Raw genomic sequence first — 23,946 nt, forward strand, 5'->3', positions numbered from 1 at the left:
CGACTCATTAAAAAATTTTTTACGTGCAAAATTAATTATCCAATTTTGTTTTGGAATCGTTTTTTTACTGAATAAAAAGAGACAATTTGAAGTTTTATTTGTTTTGTACTTTTGGATTGCGTTTTCACTGTGAACTAATTTTAAGATTTTCCTAATAAAAGATATTTGGCTTTGTTTTATAAATACTAATGTGATATGGATTTCATTATTACTTCTTTTGCACGGTTTTTTGGGAACATTTAAAGTTTTTTCATCTTACAAGATTTCTTAAAGTTGTGGAACATATCTCCAAATCTACCAAAAGTCGCATGCATTTTTTAAACAATTTTTTTTCACGCCTTTCTAAGGAACGTACTTACCGCGTAAAAAGAGAGTTGGTTGGGTGTATTTAATATTGAATAATTTTCTCTGGTAATTAATCTTATATGCTATTAATCTTATGAATGCTGCTTGTTGCAAAAGTTGACAGTTGAAAAACAAATACAGTAATCCCTCGATTATGTGAACTAATTCAGACAAGAAATGTGTTTACTTCTTTGTAAGTTTTATTATTACTTATTTAGTTTTTAGTTGCTGGGTTTCTGGCGTGCGAATAAATGATTTGTTTTCATAATCAAAGCGCCTTCCTTGACCAGCCTTTTCGGAAGAAATATTTTGGGACCTAATTATTAAAAAAAATTAACAGGCCAATATATGAAGGCCACAATGTTTTCGAACCAATTTGTATAAATATTTTCGATCTATAGGTTTTAGTTTTGTTTTTATATTTACTGCCCATATTTTTAGTTTGTCAGCTCAAGGCTGGCTTAATAATCACACAACAAATGAAAAAATTGCTATTGTTATAGGGCGATATCTTCAGGTGGGTTCATTGCATCATTTTCTATTCGCTGCTTCAGCAATTTTCTCAAAAATAAGTAGCTTAAAAGTCTATAAGGGTATGGGTATGTCATGGTCTGTGCATTCATCAAATGCATCGTCATCGACCTCGTAAGGCCTCTCAATGTCGTAATGATCAGGAACCCAGCTTTGAGTGAAATTACTCAGCCTTCTCGTTAAGAGATATGCGGTATTTAATGGCTACATTAGAGATTATCGACTGCTTTGTGAAGGATTTTGTCTTAGCCTGGCGCAGTCATAAAATAATCGAAAATTGGGACGGACAGTCGGTATAGTATAAAAAACTTTTCATATTGTCTACATCAGGAAATATCACAGCTTGAACTTCGCTCCCACTATAGGCTGTTAAACGTTACCTGTCACTCCAGCAGCATTTTCCATACAGTCGTTGATATACCATCTACTGCAATTGCTCATTTAAGCGAGTGTTCAACTAACTGAGCGGCGACTGTACTGACATACCTATACATACATAATTAATTTTTATAGCACTTTTAAAACTTGATATTCGTTTCCACAAACTACGTCGTTTCGCTTCTTGCCTAGTCGAATCATTCAGACGTCTGCCTATCTTTCGAAGCAGTTCGGGTGCGCCTCCGATTACTAATCAAAATAGTAGCGCTCTACCCATAAGTGGCGGCATGTGTTTACTTATTTCGGAGCGCGTTTTCCCAAACGTTATATAAACGAGCTGGAAGGCTTTTAGAGCAGTCAGTTTTTAAGCAAGGCTTGTGCTGTTTATATCTAATTATAGTTGCAAATTTACTTGAAAGAAAAAAAATAAAAAAATAAAATCAAGAAATCGTGGACACATTGATTGTATTGAATTTCACAATGTCTTTGACACTTCTACACGTACTAATTACTTGCATTGTTGTTTTATTCACGGCTGTCGCATATTTGTTTTGGCGTCGCATGAACTACTGGCGAGAACGCGGCATACCACACGACACGCCCAGCTATTTGTATGGCAGTTTTTATGGTTTATGTAAATCATACGGCTTCTCCGAGATTCTGCGCTCTATGTATCAGCGCTACAAGGGCACCGGCCCCTTCTGTGGCTACTATTTCTTTCAACGCCCCGCTGCCATGATTTTGGATATGGGACTTGTGAAGAATATATTAATGAAAGATTTTTCGAACTTCAGCGATCGAGGTCTATTCTATAATGAGCAGGATGACCCGCTCACTGGTCATTTGTTCTTCGTTGACAGTTCGAAGTGGCATGTTTTGCATGGCAAACTCTCGCCGACTTTCTCCGAGTATAAAGTGCGTGGTATGTTTCCGTTGATGTGCAACGGGGCGCAGCAATTGGTTCAAACACTTGATGCGTTGGTGCAGCGCAACGTTAATGTGGAAGTGAAAGAGCTGATGGGTCGCTACGCCACCGATGTGATTGGCAAGTGCGCTTTGGGTATTGAATGCAACAGCCTTAAGAATCCGAATGCTGAGTGTCGCGCTATTGGACGTCGCATCTTCACCGATCGCCGTCATAGTCCGTTAGTGTCTGGCCTTATAGAGGGTTTTCCCAAATTGGCGCGCAAGCTGCGCATGGCTGTAATTCATGAGGATATAGCAAATTTCTTTGTGCGACTGGTGCGGGAGAATATGGAATATCGAGAGAAACATAATGTACGTGGCAACGACTTGATGAATCTGATGATGGAGTTGAATAAGAGTAAGAAATTAAGGTATGATGAAAATGATGAATTTAAGGGTCTGACTGTAGAGGAGATGACAGCGCAAGCGTTTTTCTTCTTTGCTGCAGGTTCCGAGAAGTCATCATCGACGCTCTCTGGTGCATTGTACGAACTGGCTAGGCAATCGGAGATTCAGGAACGTCTACGCTGTGAGATTATTGAGACATTGTGTAAACACGACAACGAACTCACCTATGAGTGTCTGAATGAGATGCAATACATGAAGCAGGTGTTATCAGGTAAGTGTGTCTTTGCGTCATTAATATACAATACAATTGTGGCAATGTATGTTTTCCATAGAAACCTTGCGTAAGTATCCAGTATTGCCTCATCTGGTGCGCCAAGCGTTGCTCGACTACCCCGTGCCGGATCATCCCGAGTATGTCATGCCAGCAGGCGTTTTGGTTACAATACCCGTTATTGGCATACATTATGATCCTGAAATTTATCCCGATCCCGAGAAATTCGATCCAGAACGCTTCACGCCGGAAAACGTAAAGATGCGTGAGCGGATTGAGTGGCTACCATTTGGCGATGGGCCGCGCAAGTGCATCGGCTTTCGATTTGCGGAGATGGAGATGCGGACTGCATTAGTGTATCTGTTGAAGAATTTTACCTTTTCTGTGAGTGAACTGACGAAGAGTACTTCAATCAATTTGAGAGGGGATACGTTCTTAAAGGTGGAGCGTATTTAGTGCGAGTATAAAATTAATGTAATTTTAGTGTAGTTTATAGTCTGTAAGTCAAGATACTTAATAACGTCTTTGGAAAAGTAGTTTTATATTTTTCTTAAAATAGGTTTTTTGACCAAAATGAGCTTATTTATCATAGACTGAATGTGACTTCCTTATGCCTGTACGGAGATGTAAATGTATATATAGAGTCCACGTGAAATTGCGAGTACAAAATTTTAATTGCGAATGTGAGTTAGGTGTAGATTGTTAAGATATTTATTGCTTTTTGAAATCTCCGACTCCCAGTAGATTTGCGAAATCTAAGACTTTGTTTGAGCTTGTTTATTTTCTTCCATTAGAAGGGACAGTTTTCGTACCTTCCATTTCTTAGACGCGAATCCGTATATGGGATATGAATTTTTAAAAGTTTTTTGTTAAATATAAGCTTTTTGGTTGATGAACAAAACCATTTTTAAAGAATTTTGTAAGCCTTACTTTTGTATTTTAAAAGTAATATTTGTGAATCAATATGAATAAAAAAGTTATCAAAATGTATTTGGGGAGACATGTTTTTATTAAATATTTACTTAGTCTTCTAACTATTGTATTTTCCTGCTGAATCCAATGATGCTCTTCCAGAGTATAAAACTTCTATTATATCTGTGACAGCCCAAGAAGACTTGAAAGTTGCATTATTTTAAAGACAAAGGGTTCCACCATCCCATTCTTAACATATATGCTCTTGGAAGTAAAGGCCTCTATGGAATGCATCATGATTTGCACAAAACTGGCAACATATGGCGATATAAATGCTGACGTTTGCTTACATAAAGTTCCCACAAAACACCCAAAGGTGTAAGCTAATTAACCTATCCTCTTTTTGTGTGCTAAAAACATTAGAAAGAATAATAGAAGATCATATTAAGGCTAACATCAACCCTAACAAGTTTAGTATCTCACAACATGCGTACTGTAAAGGGAAATCTACTGAAACAGCACTTAACTCACTTGTTACAGAAATCGAGAAGTCAATTTATAATAAAGAATTCACACTGTAGCGTTCCTTGATATCGAGGGCGCGTCCAACAACGTCCTACCGAATACCATAATAAAGGCAGTGACTGACTTCGGGATCTCTGGGGCTCTGGTTGATATATATTTTTATGAGGAGCTTTTTCATGGCAGAATTACACTCGGAGGTTTGCCATTGCCTGCCGAGGGGCGACCGCTATTAGAAAAATGTTTTTATTACTTTTGCTTTCACCGAGATTCGAACCAACGACCTCTCTGTGAATTCCGAATGGTAATCACGCACCAACCCATTCGGCTACGGCGGCCGCCTTTAACCTTACAAATGCTTAACCTTTTACAAATAGAGCAATTCGGTAAGCAAACAGCTGCCAAAGCAGCTCTCAGACTAAGAGAAATCGGCCTACTCAGAACGAACCAGAGAGGACACTCTTCCATTTTAGAAAAATTCCCCTGCATTCCTGGCACAACGAATTTCTGTAAGACCAAGGATATCAACTTAAATAAATCCTTCGTCATAGTATTTCCTTCCAAAGAGGAATGGGGTAACGGGCTTATTGTTAAGAAAAATGAAATAAACATCTATACAGATGGCTAGAAACTAGACCACAAAGTAGGTGGAGGGATTTACTCCGATAAGCTCGGAGTATGCCAATCGTTTCGCCTACCTGATCATTGCAGTGTATTTCAGGCGAAAGTCACTGCCATAAAAGAGGGAATTGAATTTGAATGAATTTGAAAAGGTCGAGCCAAGGAGCACCAGGAGATTTGGTGGCTCCTAAAACACTCAGGCTAAAAAGCCCATTGTATTTAAAGCTCTGGAAAGGGGGTAGATAGTCAAGGAGGGAGGGAGAAAAGTATCAGAGAAAGAGATAGGAAATAATAGAGACAGAGATAGAGATAGTTAGTCCTATGAGAATTTTCCAGATTCTTTGATAAATCTGTAAATATCCTCCAGTTTTAGAGAACGAATATTACTCATTCTCATGACATCGGAACCCAATACTCGTAGTCGCGCTCTAGCAAAGGCAGGACACTCACAGAGAAAGTGCTCAGTGCTATCCGCCTCCTCCAAGCATGACAGGCATACCGGGTCCTCGATGATTCCAATGGTGGTCATATGCTGACCCCATGGGTTGTGTCCTGTAATGATGCCGACCATCAACCGAATGCCTTTCCTTCTAAGTTTTAGTAGAAAGTTTGACAGTTTTCTGTTCGGACTTGTCACAAAACACTTTGCAGTTCTGCAGCGTTCTAGACCGGACCATCGCTCTTTAAGTAGATTGCCTACATAATCGTTGATCCAATTCTTGATTCCTGCGGGACTGATTCCGATTATTGGCTCAGGCCCCTGTGGGGGCACCGCTGATCCACGGTTGGCCAATTCGTCGGCAATTTCGTTTCCTTGAACACCGGAGTGTCCCGGAACCCATATAAGTACAAGCCTGTTTTGTCTTGCGACAGAATTAAGCTTCTTCTTACATTCTTGAACAATCTTTGAGGTTTGCTTCGCGTTCTCCAGGGCCTTCAATGCAGCCTGGCTGTCACTGAAAACTCCAATCTGTTTCCCGCTCCATCTCCTCTCGATTATCCATTCGGCTACTTTTAGGATGGCAAAAACTTCTGTTTGGAAAACAGTTGCCATTCCCCCCATAGCATAGTGATACTTATTACTATCGTTTAAGTACCATCCGGCTCCAGACCCTATTTCAGTCTTGGACCCATCTGTAAAGAAAATATACGTCAAACCTCCCTGCATGCATTCTGGATTGCTCCATTGCTCACGCAATGGAAATCTGACATCAAATTTCCTTCCGAATGAAACTATGGGTATCAGGCCATCTTTAGGTGCCAAAAACAGTGGATACTGCTCCGATAGCAACTTAAAGATTTCTCTGTGTCCCGAAGTTCCATCTTCGTGCCAGAAACCATATTTATGGAGTCTACACATTGCTTCCTGTTGTATCTTAAGATCCAGGGGGAGCAAATCAAGCATAGCATTTAGGGCATCACCAGAGGTTGTACTCATGGCACCCGTGATGCATAAACATACACTTCTTTGCAGCCTGTATAGTTCCCGGATTGTGGACTTAACCATGCTCCGTCGCCACCAGACCACAGAAGCGTAAGTGATGATTGGTCTGATAAGTGCCGTGTATATCCATAGGACCACAGCAGGTTTCAGACCCCAAGTTTTGCCAAAGGCTCTACGGCATTGCTGAAAAATCTTCAGTGCACGATTCACCTTCAGTGAAACGTGTGTCTCCCAGGTCAGCTTCTTATCCAAGTTTACTCCTAGATATTTAACTTCGTTGGAAAGACCAAGTGTCACACCTTTCAGTGTTGGAAGACTGAGTCCATCCAATTTCCGTTTTCTCGTAAACAAGACTATGGTTGTTTTGTTCGGATTAACGGAAAGACCTTGTCTCATGCACCAATCATCGATTTTGTCAAGGATCCTCTGCACTTTCGTGCAAAGCCTCCTTAAGGATATATCCGATGTTAGCGCACAGACGTCGTCCGCATATGCTTGGACGTGAAAGCCGAGTTCCTGCATCTCCGCTAATAGGGAGTCTACGACGAAGCACCACAGCAGCGGAGAAAGAACACCCCTTTGGGGACATCCTTGCTTGGCCCTGACTGTGATTTGCTCGTCGTCGCTCCCACCAGCGGTTAACAGCCTCTCAGAGAGCATGGAGTATATCCATTTTATAATGGCTTGATTAACTCCGTGCCGTTCGGCAGAAGAACATATCGAGCCGAAAGTGGCATTATCAAAAGCCCCCTCAATGTCCACGAACACGCCCATTGTGTATTCGTCAGCTTCCAGCCCAGCTTCAATCTTGCTAACAAGATCGTGTAAGGCTGATTCACATGATTTTCCACTCTGGTAAGCGTGTTGCTTTCTACTAAGTGGACTTCTCGGCAATACCCCCACTCGAATATGTTTCTCCACCACTCGTTCCAGACTTTTCAACATGAACGATGTCAAACTGATTGGTCTAAAACTTTTTGCTAGGGAATAGTCATCTTTTCCTGGTTTCGGAATAAATACTACTCTTACGCGTCGCCATTGGGATGGTATATAACCAAATGCAAGACAGGCTGTGAAGATCCTTTTCAGGGCCTCAATCAGTCTGTCTCCTTCTTTTTTAAGCATTGCTGGATATATTCCGTCAGGTCCAGGGGACTTAAAGTTCTCAAAGGAAGATAAGGAAAACCTTATCGATTCCTTTGTCACTATCCGACTAGCAATATACCAGCTGTACCTAGAGGTTCCACCGTTGCCACCGTCATTGTTCATGCCACTCTCAGCTTCAGAGAGAGTTCTACTACCCGGAAAATGGGTTTCGAGTAGAGCATTAAACGTTTCCGATTTGGAAATGGTGTATGAACCATCAGGTTTTCGAATGGAATCCAGCCTTACTGAGCGGTCTAAATGAAGGACCTTACAAAGTCTCGCTGTTTCCCTCATTTCTTCGACGTTACTGCAGAAATTTCTATAGGATTCAAGTTTGGCTTGCCGTACTTTTTTCTTATATTCTCTCTGTGTAAGTCGATGATTGGCCCAGTCCTCTTCTGTTTTGGTCTTCAAGGCCTTATTAAGAAGTTTCCTGGACCGTACACGAACCTTCGACAGTTCTGGGTTCCACCAAGGAACCGCTTTCCCCTGTCTGCTTTGCCTGAGTGGACACAGTTCCTCAAAGCAATAATTTCTTAGTAGCATCTTCAATCATTTCTGCTGATTTGAGTTTTTTCAGGTTTGGTAATCGCTCTGTTACAAGCTCACCATACCTGTCCCAGTCCACATTTCGAGGATTCCTACCGGAAGGTATTGATATTGTGTCAATTCCCAGTCGGAATTCGATAAGACGATGATCAGAAAGAGAGTCCTCTTCCAAAACTCGCCATCGGTTGATTTCATTTCCAACTGACCTATTGGTAAGTGTTAAATCAATCACCTCTTGTCTCCTTCTGGTCACAAAAGTTGATTTGTTACCAGTGTTTTGAATGACCAAGTCGGATGACAGGATAAAATCCAGTAACTTGAGACCTCTGCGGTTGCATTTGCTGCTTCCCCACACAATGTTCTGTGAATTTGCATCACAGCCCACTATTAGCCCCAGATTAATGGATTCTGCGTACTTGACCACTTCTCTTAGCTCCCTCGAAGGAGGTGGGTGTAAAGAGTCGTAGGGTAGGTAGGCCGAAGCTATGATAGCTTCGACACTGTTCCCACTTTTCAAGTACTTTATTTTTGCAGCAACGATATCTCCGGAGCATAGCTCTTTTAACATCGTGTGTTCGATCAACCTCGGCATGATAATACATGCTCGCGGTCTCACATTCCCTTCACAATGAAGTATTTGTCCCCACGACATATCACTTAGACCACAGATACGCTTGTGACATACCCATGGTTCTTGTATAAGTATTATGTGTGGGTTTGTTTGCAGTTTTGCATGCCTACGGCACAAGAGAGCCGTAGACGCTGTGCTATGCTGCAGATTTATCTGTGTAAATATTACTTCAGTTATGAGACTGAGTATATTTACGCTTTGTCCTCCACCTTATCCTGGACGCGGAACTGGATCCGCCCCAGATGTAGGTGAGGACGGCACCCGTACTTCGACTTAAGAACCTTTGAGGGACCCAAGATCGATACCCAGTACCAGGTGGGAACCCGCCTCTGAAGTGGTAGCGGATTTCTGCCTGGTGCACGAATATACTCTTCAGAGAGTCGTGTCAAGATCCTTATTCTGAACACGGATGCGTTTGAGGAGTTCTGCTGAATTACAGGAAGGACCCGGAATCCAGACACTCGCTCGTACCAGCCTTTCTTTGCTACTCTCAACAAGAATAAACTTGCTGTTTTCGCAGGCTGGAATCTTTGCTATCGCTTTTTCTAGCCATTCTCGGGAAAAAAACATTGGAACAGTGCACCTTTACGATACCGTCCACCACGCTTTTCCCCTCGAAAGTCGGCGCGTCTTTCGACTCACCGATAGCTTTCCAAAGATAGCTGTCAATATAGTCTTGTTGCCCTTTGGACAGTAGACCATCTTGTTTGTCGGTATGCATCTCCACCGTCATTGCCTTTGCTGCCATTCTCGCGAATGATTCGCCAGACGTTGACGGAAGAGTGTCATTCGACATTTGAGGTCCCTTAGCCTCTGCCTTGTCAGGCAAAGGTTTGTCTGCCTTGGATTGGGTCGAGGATGCAGGCATTTCCGAATTCCGTCTCTCGACTTTCCTCTTCTTTGCCTTTCTCCTCTTCCCGGTCGTTGGCACAGACCCCGTTTCGTTTTCGGAAGAGCGCAGCGCTACAGAGGAATCCTCTGTTCTGCCACGCTTTCCCGTTTCCGTTACAGGTGTCGAAGTTGACGGAGCTTGAGTCCTTGCCTTAGCTAGTGCTTCGGCTTGCCTCGCCTTCTGTCTTCTTCGTTTGATCTGCCTTGCGGTTAGACCAACACCTGCGTTCGACTCTCCAATAACTTCGGTCTTTTTACCGGTACTTACCTGATTCACAACAGGTTTAACCGTTGTCAAAGACTTACTCGGTACCAGAGATCCGTCTGAGTTTACTGAGAGATTGTCCGCCATCTCCACATCCTCCACAACTTGTTCAGTTGCTTCAGATCGTTTCGACGGCGGTATATCGCTCACACTCACTCGGCTCTCCATTGGCATAGCCAATGTGCCATGTTTCACCACTAGTAGTGCGCTTCCTCCGGAACCCTGGGTGTCAGTTCCGGTCATAGGGGAATGTGGGGTTCGGGCCTGCACATCCGATGCCCGAGCCGACGATTGCTCGACGGGAGGATTTCCCGAAAGTGGGTTACCTCGTGCAGAGAGATCCTTTGTTAACCTCCACATTGCGATGAAATGCATTTTATACCTCCTGCCAGGTTGTCGGTACGGTACTCTCCACATAGTACTTGGGTGGCCACCAATTCCGCCGTTCCGCGGTTGAGTGGATACCCAATTCCTATATGGAGCTGCCCTCTTAGTTCGTGGTAAGTTAATCTCCATAGAATGGGGTTAACTCGCCACTTAAGCCTCATCCCCGCGGCAAGGAGACCGACATGACAAGGCACAAATGAAGTCTTCATATACTCGGACAGTCAAGCGGCAATAAAAGCGCTTGAATCTAAAACACATCCGTCAAAAACAGTCTTAGAATGTTTTAAACTTCTAAATGACGTAAATAAGTGCTATTGTGCACCTTATTTGGGTGCCAGGCGACAGGAATATAGCAGGAAACTGCAAGACGGATGAACTTGGTCGAATAGGTAAATACAAGCTGGCAAAACCCCACAACATGCGAACTAAGCAGATAGACATGACCGAAATGGAACAGCGGTCGATCGAAAATTTTGTTAAGATTTAACAGAGAAGCTATAAGAAAAATGATAGGTGTATTAACAGGTCATTGTGTAATAGACAGCCACGCTAGAAGGTTAGGACTACCTTACTTCGATTTCTGTAGAAGCTGTCTAAATACAGAAGAAGAGGAAACAGTTAGACACCTTTTATGTGAGTGTGAAAGCTTAGCTATGAGGAGGCTGCGCACTCTTGATACGGCATTTTCAACCGATGTAGCGGACACAGCGCATTTACGACTAACGAAGCTCTGCTCGTTTATTAAAGCTACCGGATGGTTTGAAAAGGAACACGTGGGTAAGGATAAGCTCCATTGGTATCACAATGGACCTGGGAAAGGTCGAATTGTGTCGCTACGACAATCACCCTACCTATCTGCTTATATACAATAATATTTTTAAAACTTGTTCATTCAATAGTATTCTTTCCCATAACTTGAAAATTTGTGCGTGAAAGAAATAAACCCGATTTTCGGAGGCAGCAAGCTATTCGATGTAGGAATTGGACAGTGGCATTCGGGGAGCAAAAAAAAAATTAATAAAACTTGATAGCCAATATAATCAAAAAACAGGTCGCGCCACTCCGATTTTTGATGGTTTTGAAATCTGTTTTAAAGCTTTCAGATAAAATTTCAGCAAAATTTCGAAAATTCTGTTCCTTTTTTGTTCCTCATACTCCCAGCTTCATGATGATACCCACTGGAGCTCGAACTAGCTTTCGGTACAGTTTTTTACAAACCTGCAATTTGCTATACATTATACTAATTTTACTCATATTTCCTGTTTGCGTAAAAAGTTTTTCCATTTATGCCATACAAGCCCAATGAGTCAGTGAGTCCACCTCGTATTTATTCATAGCATATTTCCACCTTATTACACTTTTCCCTCTCTATCTCTTCATGCGAAGCAGAAGTACCTTTACGCAAACAAATAAAATCATTTTTTTGTACCGAGTAGTTTAAGCACTAGTACTAGCAGAAAAGGGCAACAGTGTTTAGGTAGAAACGGGCAAATCCTTCCAAACCTACATCATTCCAAAATTTCATCAATAAAGAGGCCTCTTACATATACGTAACTTTAATCTATATTGCGTATTTCGTCAGTCGAAAATTAAGTGCTCAAATATGAAAATAATCAATACTGCAATAAAACAGTTTTCGGCCATAGGCCATAGGCTACAGGTCTTATCTATTGCGTAAGATAATTTGCCCAGAAAGAGGTGAGCGATAAGTAATTTAAATTGCGTTAGATCAATAAAAATTGCATTATAATTTATGTTATTATCAGAAACCATTTTTAAAACAAATATGCATACATGCACACATACCAACAACTCGAAAGCAAGTAGTTAATAATATACACATAGAAAAATCCTCTAGTACCGAAATAATACGCATCAAGTGAATTAACGAACAACAAAAGGATTATTTCGACGGAGCACTAGAAAGTGTTATTTGTTCTCTGCTCGACCCCTTTTTTCATGGTTCGGAACAAGCTCTGCTCACAGAAGGAACTCGAGGAAAAAACCAAACGATGTGTGCGTGTCTACCAATCGGTAGGGCTCGGGCTCTAAAGCTGCTCTAAACAGCTATCTGACTTTCGGGGGCGGCATAAAACTGTAGGCCCCTCCATTTGTGAATCAATATCAAGTTGCAAATAGGGAGCGGAGCTCGGCCAAACATCTAACGAAGACTTTACCCGTCCTGAACCATAAATTAGGTGTGCAACCTTTTGACCTGCTGTTTTACTTTTGTTTATTTAGTATATATTCATTTTTTAAAAAAGTTTAACTCATTATACAGCAACAAATATGTACAGTCACTGACACGTTATTTAATACAGTTACGATTTTGTGTAAAGTGCTCTATATTTCACAATAGGTATTTTGCGATAATGGGAAAACGAGAAAGCGCATATTTTATTTCTTTTTTTTATTTCTTTTTTCAATACAAAAATTTTTCGAATATAAAATAAAGTGTTCACTCATTTCAATGTAAGTAAAGAAACAAATATGTAAATATAAATAATACCGAAAAATCAATTTCAAAAAATTATGAATAAATATTCTGTAGATTTTCACCAACATTTCAAACTTTTTAATCAGAATTTTTAGAACAATTTTTGGTATGCAGCTTTAGTGCACATTGAATTTTGGTATAATAAAGTTCAAATTGCAAGTGGCTACAAAATACCGTTGATTTTCGACATTTTTTTTACTGAAGGGACCATTTTCTTTCACATAAAAAAATTGTCGTAAGTTGTTTGCATGTAAGAATATACGCTCTAGGCAGCCTTAGCGGCAGAAAGTGTAAATAATGATAACCAAAAATAAACATAACTAGTATGTAACCCCCGAAAATCGGGTGGGCTTTTTTCCCACGGAAAGTAAACAGCATATGTGACATTTTTTTATATAGTAAAAGTTATGATGATTAGAAAAGTATATAAATATTTTTATTCATATGTAATATGTAAGAATTTATGAATATAACATTTTTAAAATTTTTTTCAGTTAAATCACTAAATTTTTTTTCAGTTAAATCAGATTTGCAAAAGTAAAAATTTTTTTTTCACAGATCTTTACGTTTTAAAAAATGTTAAGAAGAATGGTAAAAAAAATTTCAAACCAAAATGTGAGAGGTAAATTAAATCAAAATATTAAAGTTACTTTGATTTGAAATGTTGGCGCATATAATAAATATTCAATAATTTTTTCTTCATCACCTTTGTTTGAAAATACAAATTGAATACATTTTCGTTTATCAAGGGAACATAAAAATGCACAAGCAAATACTTTGCAAAATGCCGTCGGCTATTCGTCAATTTGATTTCCTACAGAAGCCAAAAACTATGCAGGGTCAATATGCTAAAGGAGAAATCGCTGTAAAACAGCTCTGTTAAAAGTTTCACCACACCCCGGCGGCGGTTAGACTTCATTTTTGACAATTCACACTATTCGTAGCTCGTGAGAATTCTCTATATTTAACGTTCTCTGCATCGCTGTTATTAGAAAGAGAGCTAAACAAAGCAAACGTACTCATATATGTATATGCGTATATTTGTGTGTCTATTTGTGGGCATAGACATCACTGTTATCAATATGAAAATTTTGATAACTTTACACGCAAATATTTAATGAACAAATTAACCAATTTTAATTTTTATAATTTTCCGGAAATATGCTCATCAAAACCTTTCTTTTGATATATATTTCATATCTGTACGTGTTGTAGTTTAGTCAGAATAAGCGCCATGTTTTAAAATAATACTATAGACTAGTATGTAACCCCCGAAAATCGGGTGGGCTTTTTTCCCACGGAAAGTAAACATCATATGTGACACTTTTATATATTAAAAGTTATGATGATTAGAAAAGTGTATATTTTTATTCATATGTAACACCTATGTAAGAACTTATGCATACCTATAACATTTTTAAAATTTTGTTCAGTTAAATGAGTAATTTTCTTTTTTAAATTACTTCATTATAAACTACATTCAACGTGAAGTTTTCGTTATTGCCCATTTGAACGCGTATATTTTCCCAGGATCTAACCCGGCTTAACGCAACATAAAGTTGGCCGTGGGCAAAGCAATCCTCCTTTAAATGAAGCCCCACCCTTGATAATGTTTGCCCCTGGGCCTTATTTATAGTTATGGCGAAGGCTATTATAATTGGAAATTGGCGACGCTTCGACGTAAAGGGAAGTGTGGTTTCGCTCGCCTGCAAATTTATACGAGGCAATAGAAATCGCCTTCCCTGAGCCTCTCCGCATAAGACTTCCGCGAGCAAACAATTCGGATGCATTTCTTTTACGATAAGTCGTGTGCCATTCACCAATCTTTCTGCTGGGCTTAAATTGCGAATCAACATTATCACTGTTCCAATTTTCAATTGAAGCTTATGCGGCGGAGTTCCACTAAAATTGAGGGAGTGTAAAAATTCCACAGGGAATCTTACCTGATCTTGTGAATCTTGTGAAACAATCGTATCAGCGCTGAGATATGTGCGCTCTTGACCAGGTAGCATATCGACTATACTCGAGTTTATGATGGCACATTGGTCATTTTTTGGACATAATATGGCTCGGTCTTTTAAATTATCAATTTCTATTATTCCATTATTTGGTTGGAAAACCCAGTCAATGAGGTTTCCGTTTTTTAAAAGAATTTGATCAGGAATTTTTATTCTTGATGCATTGTCTTGCCCTTCGCCGTGTCCTATGCGCAAAAGAAAATTACAATAGTCGGGTTCTTGACTACGCATATTGATTGTGAGCTTAAATGATTTAAAAAATTTCCACAAAGAGCAACGTTTTAAACAATTATCAACTATGTCAGTTCGCGTACTTCTCGGTACCACAGGCAAAACTTGCCTAAAGTCTCCACCCAGAATAATAATTTTCCCACCAAAAGGCGTCTCATTTTGGTGAATATCGCGCAAAAGACGATCTAAACACAACAGAGCTCTGCCAGGTACCATGCTAGCTTCATCCTAAATAATAGCTTTTGCTGCCTTTAATGCCTGACCAGCTTTAGTGTTTGGTTTTACCAAAGAAACTGACGATTCAGTCAACGGTATGGGAAATTTAAAAACGCTGTGAGCAGTTCGCCCGCCTGGCAACAAAATTGAAGCTATACCTGTCCAAGCTACGGTAATCACTGTTTCTCCAATACCACGAATATAGTGAGTAAGAGTTTTATATAGAAATGTTTTTCCAGAGCCACCAGGTCCATCAATAAAAACAGCTTTAACAGATATGCCCTCATCATTTAGCATTGTACATACTTCGTCAAAAATGTGTTTTGGTTCTCGATTAAGCTGATCTTTTAATGTTTGTGCGCATCTCAAATCGACTTCAATGTCAGTTGTTAAAGTTGTAAGGTTGTCTGCAAAAGAAACTTCCGGCAAACCAAAATGTTTTAAAGATGTATTGTGGGAAAGTAAAATTTGAATAATTTCCCGCAACGCCAATATTTCACTTTCTACTACATTATTATCTCTTAAAAAATCTTCAATAAAATATTCTTTAAATGTTGTCCAAAGTTCAAGGGGCGAAGTAGGTTTTCCAAACACGCAAATCATGGCAAAAATACGTCTTAACTGTGAGGGCATTTTGAAGGTAGAAACTTCTGTCAAAACAGCAACCCATTCCGAGTTATCCACTAATAGCTTTCGTTTGACGGCCGATTCCCAAAAAGAAGAGAGGAGCTCATTACCAACTGTCAATAAATCATTGTATGATTTAGGACCCTTTATGGAAACAGTAAACGTAATGCAAATCGTTGTCGATCCTTTGGATCGACCGTATAAATTCTGCCTATTGCGTTGGCTAAATTTTTTCTTCTCTGCCACGAACGTGAGCCTTGTTGCCAAGTGTAATGTTCAGGAATTTCTTGGTAAGTCAATGTATTAGCAAAAGTATCTATTGTATTCAGCTTAAAGTACGCAGTAAGTGTAGTGTCTCGGAATTCCGTAATCGCTTCTGCTATAATAGCACTGTCTTCACGAAAGTAAATATTTTGTAAATTTGGAAGGTGTACCGCAAGAGGTTTTACTGTGTGTGATTTTTCCTGCATTGGAAATTCAAAAAGTCTCCAACACGCTTCTGGTGCGCTTACATACCTAGCATCTACAAAAGTTGTTATCTCATCAAAATTAATGCAGTTACTAACAGGTTGTTCAATGGTCTGAATACTTGCACAATCATATCCTTTATAGATATATTTATGTAGGTACTTAACACTTTTGATTGAAGAACATATTTCAACATTGATGTGAGCGGCGTATTTTTTTGTTAAGTATTTATTATATGGTACGATCCATCGATTATCTAATTCAATTTGGTTTTGATTGACTCGAACTATTGTAAAACTTTGCTCCCGTCATCGCGGCGACGATACTGGGGATACCCATTGACATCTTGCAAAGTAACTTCTTGAAATAGTTTTGGATATTTTTTTGTGCATTCTCCAGATTCAGACATGCAAGGCGATGAAGGATTAAGTGGGCCACATGGACCATGCACCATACATTTTAAAACAATTTCATGAAGTTCAGGCTCAGTTTCTTTATTCGGAATTTCAGCACAAACAGCCAAGTCTATAATAGAAGCATCAATAATGGCATCTGCATCATGAAGAGCAACCAAAATATGTGCATGCGGTAGACCTCTTTTTTGAAATTCTATTACGTATAGAAAATATTTCACCCTTCCAAATACATGCTTTTTTGAAATATCATTTAAAAGATCTTTTAGTTTTTGCTTAAAAACTCGCGCTATTAACTCAGGACGCATTTGCGGTACTTGATACTGTTCAATGTTTTGAGTTATCTCAGGCCATTTTGGATTAGAGGTAAAAGTTATGAAAAGTGACGGCTTTCCATGTTTTCTAACAATAGCCATGGCATCATGGTAATGCATATTCATATTGCGAGGTGAGCCTGGAAAACTGGAAGGCAGAACGACAATGCGACCAGGGCGTGCATTTTCTAGTTCTGCTTGACGCATAACATAATCGTGTAAGCCAGCATATGTTTCAACTCGAAGCTGATGTTGGTGATTACGCAAAAACGCCAACCTTGCACCCTCTATTCTAACGTACTGATCAACTAAATATTGTTGCCAAAGTTTACCTGAAGCATGAAGTAAGCTGAAACCTTCTCGAATCGCCATTCGATATCCAACGAATTGCAACTGTGTGACCCTGAACCTGCGACTTGTTCTGTATTCTTGCTCATGTAGTAGTGCTTCGCCGTATCCTGGCTCACCATAGGGAAATAAAAGAGGGTAAACCAAGGGATCGCATAATCTATGTAAAGTTGAAATCGTGGTGCAATACTGTGTTTCTGAGCTGTGAGAAAATACTCTTAAATCACGGCTTGCCGGTGGTTCACCATCCTCAGTTGTGAAAACGGCTGCAATTTCTGAGCAGTTAGGCAAATTATAATGCCGATTCGCATGACTACTGAAGAAAATCATGCTAACTTTGTGCGGAACTCGATTTGCCTGTCGTGCCCTCTGTTCCTCCTCGCGTTCAACTTGTGCCATAAATTTATACTGACGGGCTAAGGGATTCACGGTTGATATCATCTCGTGTAGGCATTTCATCAAGGAACTATCGCAATTTGCATTCCTTTGTAGTCGAATGTCAGTGGCTTGGTCAGTATCAAGTATATAAAGCTGTGCGTATAATGAGTTTGAATCATTATTAGCATGAAGAGGACCCACTCGATGGTAAATTGATCCATGTATCCGAAAACAATAAGGGCCAATTTTTAGCTTCAAAAGATGCAAAAGCGAATGAGCTATTTATTTGTCTTATATTCTCTAAGTAATGGGACCGGAAAGAGTTCAAATTATTTTCAAAAACCCTTTCCAAAAAATCAGGTACGCGAGGTATCGGTATCTGCACTTTCCCACCGTGGCAGCATGTAAGGAATTGATTTCTTCCCTATAAAAAATTTTTCTTTATCAAGTTTACCAAAGTTTTTCAATAATGGAGAGTTACCTTTTCACATTTAAAATGTTTAGCATTGCAATGCAAACATATACAGGTTAAACCACCAAGCGTGCTATATTCTGCATTAAATGCTGGATCTAGACCTTTTTTGTATGTACTTGTGCTTGCATGAATACGGACCTAAAAAACATGAAATCGTTTAAAACATATATTATATGAAGCGGAAGCAAAGAGATGTAAGTTTTCAACAAAAACCGATTTCAGCGCGCAACCACTTTGTTAAAACTCTATCTTATTTGAAGGATAGACTTGTACTCTTTTCTAGTACGACACATCGCGTGCCAAATGCCAAAAGGGCGTTTACAGCAAGTAGATGGATCCAAAAGCCAAAAGCGTATCAAATAAAAAACTAATTTGTCTCTCTCTCTTCATTTTTGAAAACTATTTAAAATTTTGAGCTTTGCAAAAACGATCAAGCGGACACAAAATTTTTCAATACATATGTACATACGTTTATATATTGTAGATCAATTGTACCATATATGAACGAAAACAAAAGTGGATGCTTCTACCAATCATATCCAATACGTGACGTTTCAAACATTTATCACTTACTTACCTGCTCTATTCCTCCACTTAAAGTAGGAACTCTTCTACGAACTCTTCTTGGTCGTCCTCTAGGCTTATTTTAAAATTAAATATGTATGTATGTACTTTTTTCTCAAAATAAATTATATTTTGCGTCTGCCCAAAACTCTTACTAACTTGTACTGTTACCGTTGTTTTAAGTGAACTGACAAATTTCAAGTAAATTGTCATCTTATATCACATCATGGCAATACCATCACAACAAAATTTTGAAAAAAATTCGCAGCAACCGTTGGGACTATGTTCATGAATACATATGTATTTATTAGTAAGGATAACAAAACAAAACAATTATTGAGAATCCAAATGTATACAATGCTGTGCTCATTAGAAAGAGAGCTAAACAAAGCAAACGTACTCATATACATATGTGCGTATATTTGTGTGTCAACCCGCTTTGCATAGACATCGCTGTTATCAATATGAAAATTTTGATAACTTTACACGCAAATATTTCATGAACTAATTAACCAATTTTAATTTTTATAATTTTCCGGAAATATGCTCATCAAAACCTTTCTTTTGATATATATGTATTTCATATCTGTACGTGTTGTAGTTTAGTCAGAATAAGCGCCATGTTTTAAAATAATACTATAGATACTATAGAAGAAGATAGAAGAAGAAGATTATTGCGATCACAACAAAATTCTGAAAAAAATTCGCAGCAACCGTTGGGACTATGTTCATGAATACATACATATGTGTGCCATGTTTTAAAATAATACTATAGATTAAACCGAGAAGCTACTCTGTTGCAATCAATTCGCACATGTGTAGTAGTGGTCCTCTTTTGGCGAAAAAGTACCAGGGTGGTAAGTAGTACGAATAAGTTTGCACAAACAAAAGTAATAGTAATTTTATCATATGGAGAAAGCTGACTACAAAGTTGCTGTGTCATGAAAGTTGTTTCAAACAAATATTCGCTCTTTAAATACAGTCCACATACGTACACACATACATATGTTTATTTGCTGAGTAGTCTATTAGTCATTTTTACAAGAAAATACATAAATATCATTCAATTTATAGTCAATAATTGCAACGTTCGTGGTTAGTTCGGGTTTAGTGCTCAACAGTGCAACAATCGGCAGTTCCGTTATTTCCAATCAACTCTTTCGCCGCAATGGCTGTAACCGCTGTTCTACTCAGTATTCTCGCAGTAACTGTTGCTGCCGCTTTTTATATTACTCGTCGCAATTTAACTTATTGGCAGCGAAGGGGTATTCCTTGTGAAACACCACATTGGATTTTCGGTAATGCTAAATGTATTCCGGCGAAAAATAGCATAGCAGAAGTGTTTACAAGAATCTACAAACATCATTTGGGATCGGGCCCATTTTGTGGATTTTATTTCTTCCAAACTCCATCGGTTTTTATTTTGACACTGGAGTTGACAAAAAACATATTAATAAAGGACTTTAGTAATTTCACTGATCGCGGTTTGTATAGCAATGAAAAAGATGATCCCCTTACTGGGCATTTGTTTTTGCTTGATGGCCAAAAATGGCGCGTTATGCACAATAAACTCTCACCTACTTTCACTTCCGGCCAAATGAGATTCATGTTTCCCACTATTCTGAAGGTGGCTGAACAATTCGTGGAAATTATGAATAGTGAGCTCGAGCGGAATAATGTGATCGAGATCAAAGATATTAGGCGCGTTTCACCACCGATGTGATCGGCTCTTGTGCCTTCGGCATTGAATGCAATAGTTTGAAAAATCCTGATGCTATCTTTCGCAAAATGGGACGTCGCATTTTCACCGAACGCCGTCATTCCAACCTCGTAAATGGACTGCTTCAAGTCATGCCAAATTTGGCGCGCATATTTCATTTACGTTTAATACCAGATGAAATTACCGATTTCTTTTTGAAGATATATTAGTATGCGAAGCGGTAGATTATAGGGAGAAGAATAATGTGCAGCGCAAAGATTTTTTGAACATCCTGATGGAACTGAATAAGGGGAAGTTAAAATTCGATGATAAAACCGATGGAAAGGGTCTGACGGTGGAGCAAATGACGGCGCAGACGTTTGTGTTTTTGTGGCTGGCTTTGAGACATCATCTACTACTCTATCTTTTATGTTTTATGAGTTGGCACAAAACCAAGCAATACAACAGCGCCTGCGAGAGGAAATTGTGAATACAATAGAAAAGCACGCCAACGAGCTAACTTACGAATGTATCAACTCGATGTCTTACCTGAAACAAGTGATTGCAGGTAAATATATAACAAAAATTATAAAAACTCTGCCTGTATAATAAACGTTTCTACTTCTGCTCTTTATGCAGAAACACTACGAAAATACCCAATTGTGCCACACATGCAACGTAAGGCGCTAGATGATTATGTGTTCCTGACCATCCCAATTATGTGATCGAAAAGGACACGACCGTATTCATACCAGTCTTCGCCATGCAGCATAATCCAGAAATATATCCCGAGCCCGAGAAGTTTGATCCCGATCGCTTTTCATCAGAGGAAATGCAAGCGCGGGACTCCATCAATTGGCTACCATTCGGCGATGGCCCGCGCAATTGCATTGGCATGCGCTTTGGCCAAATGCAGATGCGTGTCGCTTTAGTCTATTTGCTGCGCAATTTTGAATTTACTACTTGTCAACTAACCGAAATTCCCTTGCAAATGGATCGGAACCAGTTCTTAACGAATAGCAAAAATGGCATACATCTGAAAGTGCGGCGGATTTGAGTTTCACTTAATATAATTTATATGCCAGACCTACCTTTTGGTTTGGCCTTTTTTCTTTTTACTATATATCTATATATTTGCGAGGTAATCGGCGATTCGGGAATAAATATTCATTTTTTAATTATTCATTTAATAAAGCTAGCGTTTCGGTGGTTGAAATTGTACTGAATTGACGTATCGAAAACATGTATGTTGAAGTCGATCGGTTGGTAAATGACAAAGTTAAAGAAAAAAATATATAATTGGCGCGTAAAAAGGAAAGAAAGAAAAGAGATGTTTGTAGTTAAATAAATAAAATGAGAAATAAATAAAAGAGAGGTAAAAACTCTAAAACTACGTTAGCTGAAGAACTGATCCTGTTATGTTACTTGCGAATCATGAATTGAAATGCGAAAATGAGCGTAATTTTACATAATCGTAGATTAGGTATTTGTCTTAAGTAAAACCTTACTTGCACTCCGGTCAGGTTAATGTGAGCAAGGAAGATAATAGAATTAAAAGAAAATGCTGTTTATAAACAAAAAAATTGCACTAAAATTCTATAATTAAGTCAGCTAAACAGGTGATTGTCTCCAATTTACTGAGACACGACTCGCCATGGTGAAAATAATTCAGAAGTTGTGGCCAAGGACAGACTGTTAACCAGCTCTCAGCGAATTTGAAAGAATCAGCTGATTGGCTGACGTCACCAGTGTTATTATAGTGTTTTGTTTACGAAAAAGCTGAGATTGTGTTGGGGATATACGAAAAAAGTCAGCACAGTCCCTACTCATACTGAAGTAAAAGCACTTGATTCGCTTACATTCAGCTTTAAATCAGCGCTGGATTATTGCCAAGAGATAATTACTCTATCTCGCTTCGTTGCAAGGGCATAGGAATACGGAAGAAATCCTTGCCATGCACAAACTAAAGGTTAATAAAATTATTTTTAGAGAAGCTGGTGAAAGATGAAGCTGAAGCATGACATCTCAGACTTGTCAAGCCAAAGGTGATCGAAAGTGGTTCGAAAATGACCACGAAATGAAAAATGTATGCAGCGGTACTGCGGGGTATAACTTGTACAAAACTAGGATCTTTCAGTTTGAACAATTTTTATTCTAATTAAAGAAGAATGACATCATTTAAATGCCCACCATGAGCACGTCTACCGGAAAAATTCACCAAACAGTCGATTACTGAATACCTACTTCTTGAGAACGTTGAGAAATTGATGTTGCAGGTTGTTCAACAGAAGCAATATTCTCAACTGAACGTCCAGTTTTTGGTCTGCAACTACTTTTTCTATCCTCGACAGAGCCAGTTTCTTGAAACTTTTCACCAACCTTTGAATTTGCAATTCATTCGGACGATTTTTTCCACTAATAAAGTTTTCCGCCACAAATTTTGCGATATGTTGTTTCATTTCATTTCATTTTCCATTTTCATAATAAATTTCAAGAATTTTAACGCATTGTTCTATCGTCTAAAATGGTACATTTTTTTATTTGATAAATGTCAAAGACGACATAAAAGAAGGTAAGTACCGTCTACTGACATCCAGGCGTCTCGTTTGAAAAACCCTTTATTTGCAATCGTGGGTGCTCTAAGAGGGCATTTTCTGATAGTAAGATAAGTGGATACTCGTACATAAGTGTGACTTTCTGAAATATGTAAATAAACAAATTAAGTAATAAATATAATAGCCAACCTACACTGCAAATACCCTACATAGTAGAGAAGCAGCCTTTTACAATATTTCTGGGATCATCACTTTTAGTTTGCGAGCACCGAACACACAATTCGAAGGCCTTTTAAGTTCATCACGGACAATCGGTCGTTCAACGATATCACTAAAAAATACAATCTTATCATATCAAAATGGAGCTTTATTTTTGACTTAGTGTGTCGCTGCATTTAGCGGTAGTCACTTCTACCTACCTACCGACATACGAGTTATGCCTCTTGAATAATTTCACATTAACGCCATGCAAGCGCGAAACGGCAGCGACTGTCGGTGGTTTAGCGTGAAGCCTTCACTTTTGAAAGCACCACGTTTGCTTTTGTATGCAAATCAGTATAGTCTTCTTTCGTGTTATAATTCTTTTTTATTTCGTCGGCAGACAGAATAAACTACTTCGCTTTTTCCACTCTGTTGGCTGATATCCGGTTTTTTTAATGAGAGTGAGACACTGCAGGTTTCAGTGCAATTGACTGAAACTTAAATTCAGATACTCAGTCTCCGACACAGAATTATCTTAAAATTGTGTTGTTTAAGAAGTCTGTACCTGTTGGTGTTTAATTTGTTTAAAAATAATTGAGGTTATTGAGAGAATTGTAATATACCTTAAAATACATTCATTCCACTTGCATACGTACATTTATGCGGATGTATTTTTATACAATCATTTTAAATATATTAAATACTATAAAAGGAGTAAAAGTTTGCAAATTTTGT

At 38.9% G+C, this 23,946-nt stretch overlaps 1 long non-coding RNA gene and 1 pseudogene across 1 annotated transcript; one reads left to right on the plus strand and one right to left on the minus strand.

The window, feature by feature from the left end:
• The first annotated feature begins 256 nt into the window (after positions 1-256).
• Positions 257-22,892, plus strand: LOC128867278 (uncharacterized; annotated as a pseudogene).
• Positions 22,893-22,913: 21 nt separating this feature from the next.
• LOC128868181 (uncharacterized) lies at positions 22,914-23,533 on the minus strand. The gene is made up of 3 exons (XR_008455078.1): positions 23,430-23,533; positions 23,220-23,341; positions 22,914-23,152 (listed from the first exon to the last, which is right to left on the minus strand). It is a non-coding gene; the product is annotated as an uncharacterized LOC128868181 (long non-coding RNA).
• Positions 23,534-23,946: the final 413 nt, after the last annotated feature.

This window comes from Anastrepha ludens, chromosome 6 (genome assembly GCF_028408465.1).
Source record: "Anastrepha ludens isolate Willacy chromosome 6, idAnaLude1.1, whole genome shotgun sequence".
Classification (NCBI taxonomy): Eukaryota; Metazoa; Arthropoda; class Insecta; order Diptera; family Tephritidae; genus Anastrepha; species Anastrepha ludens.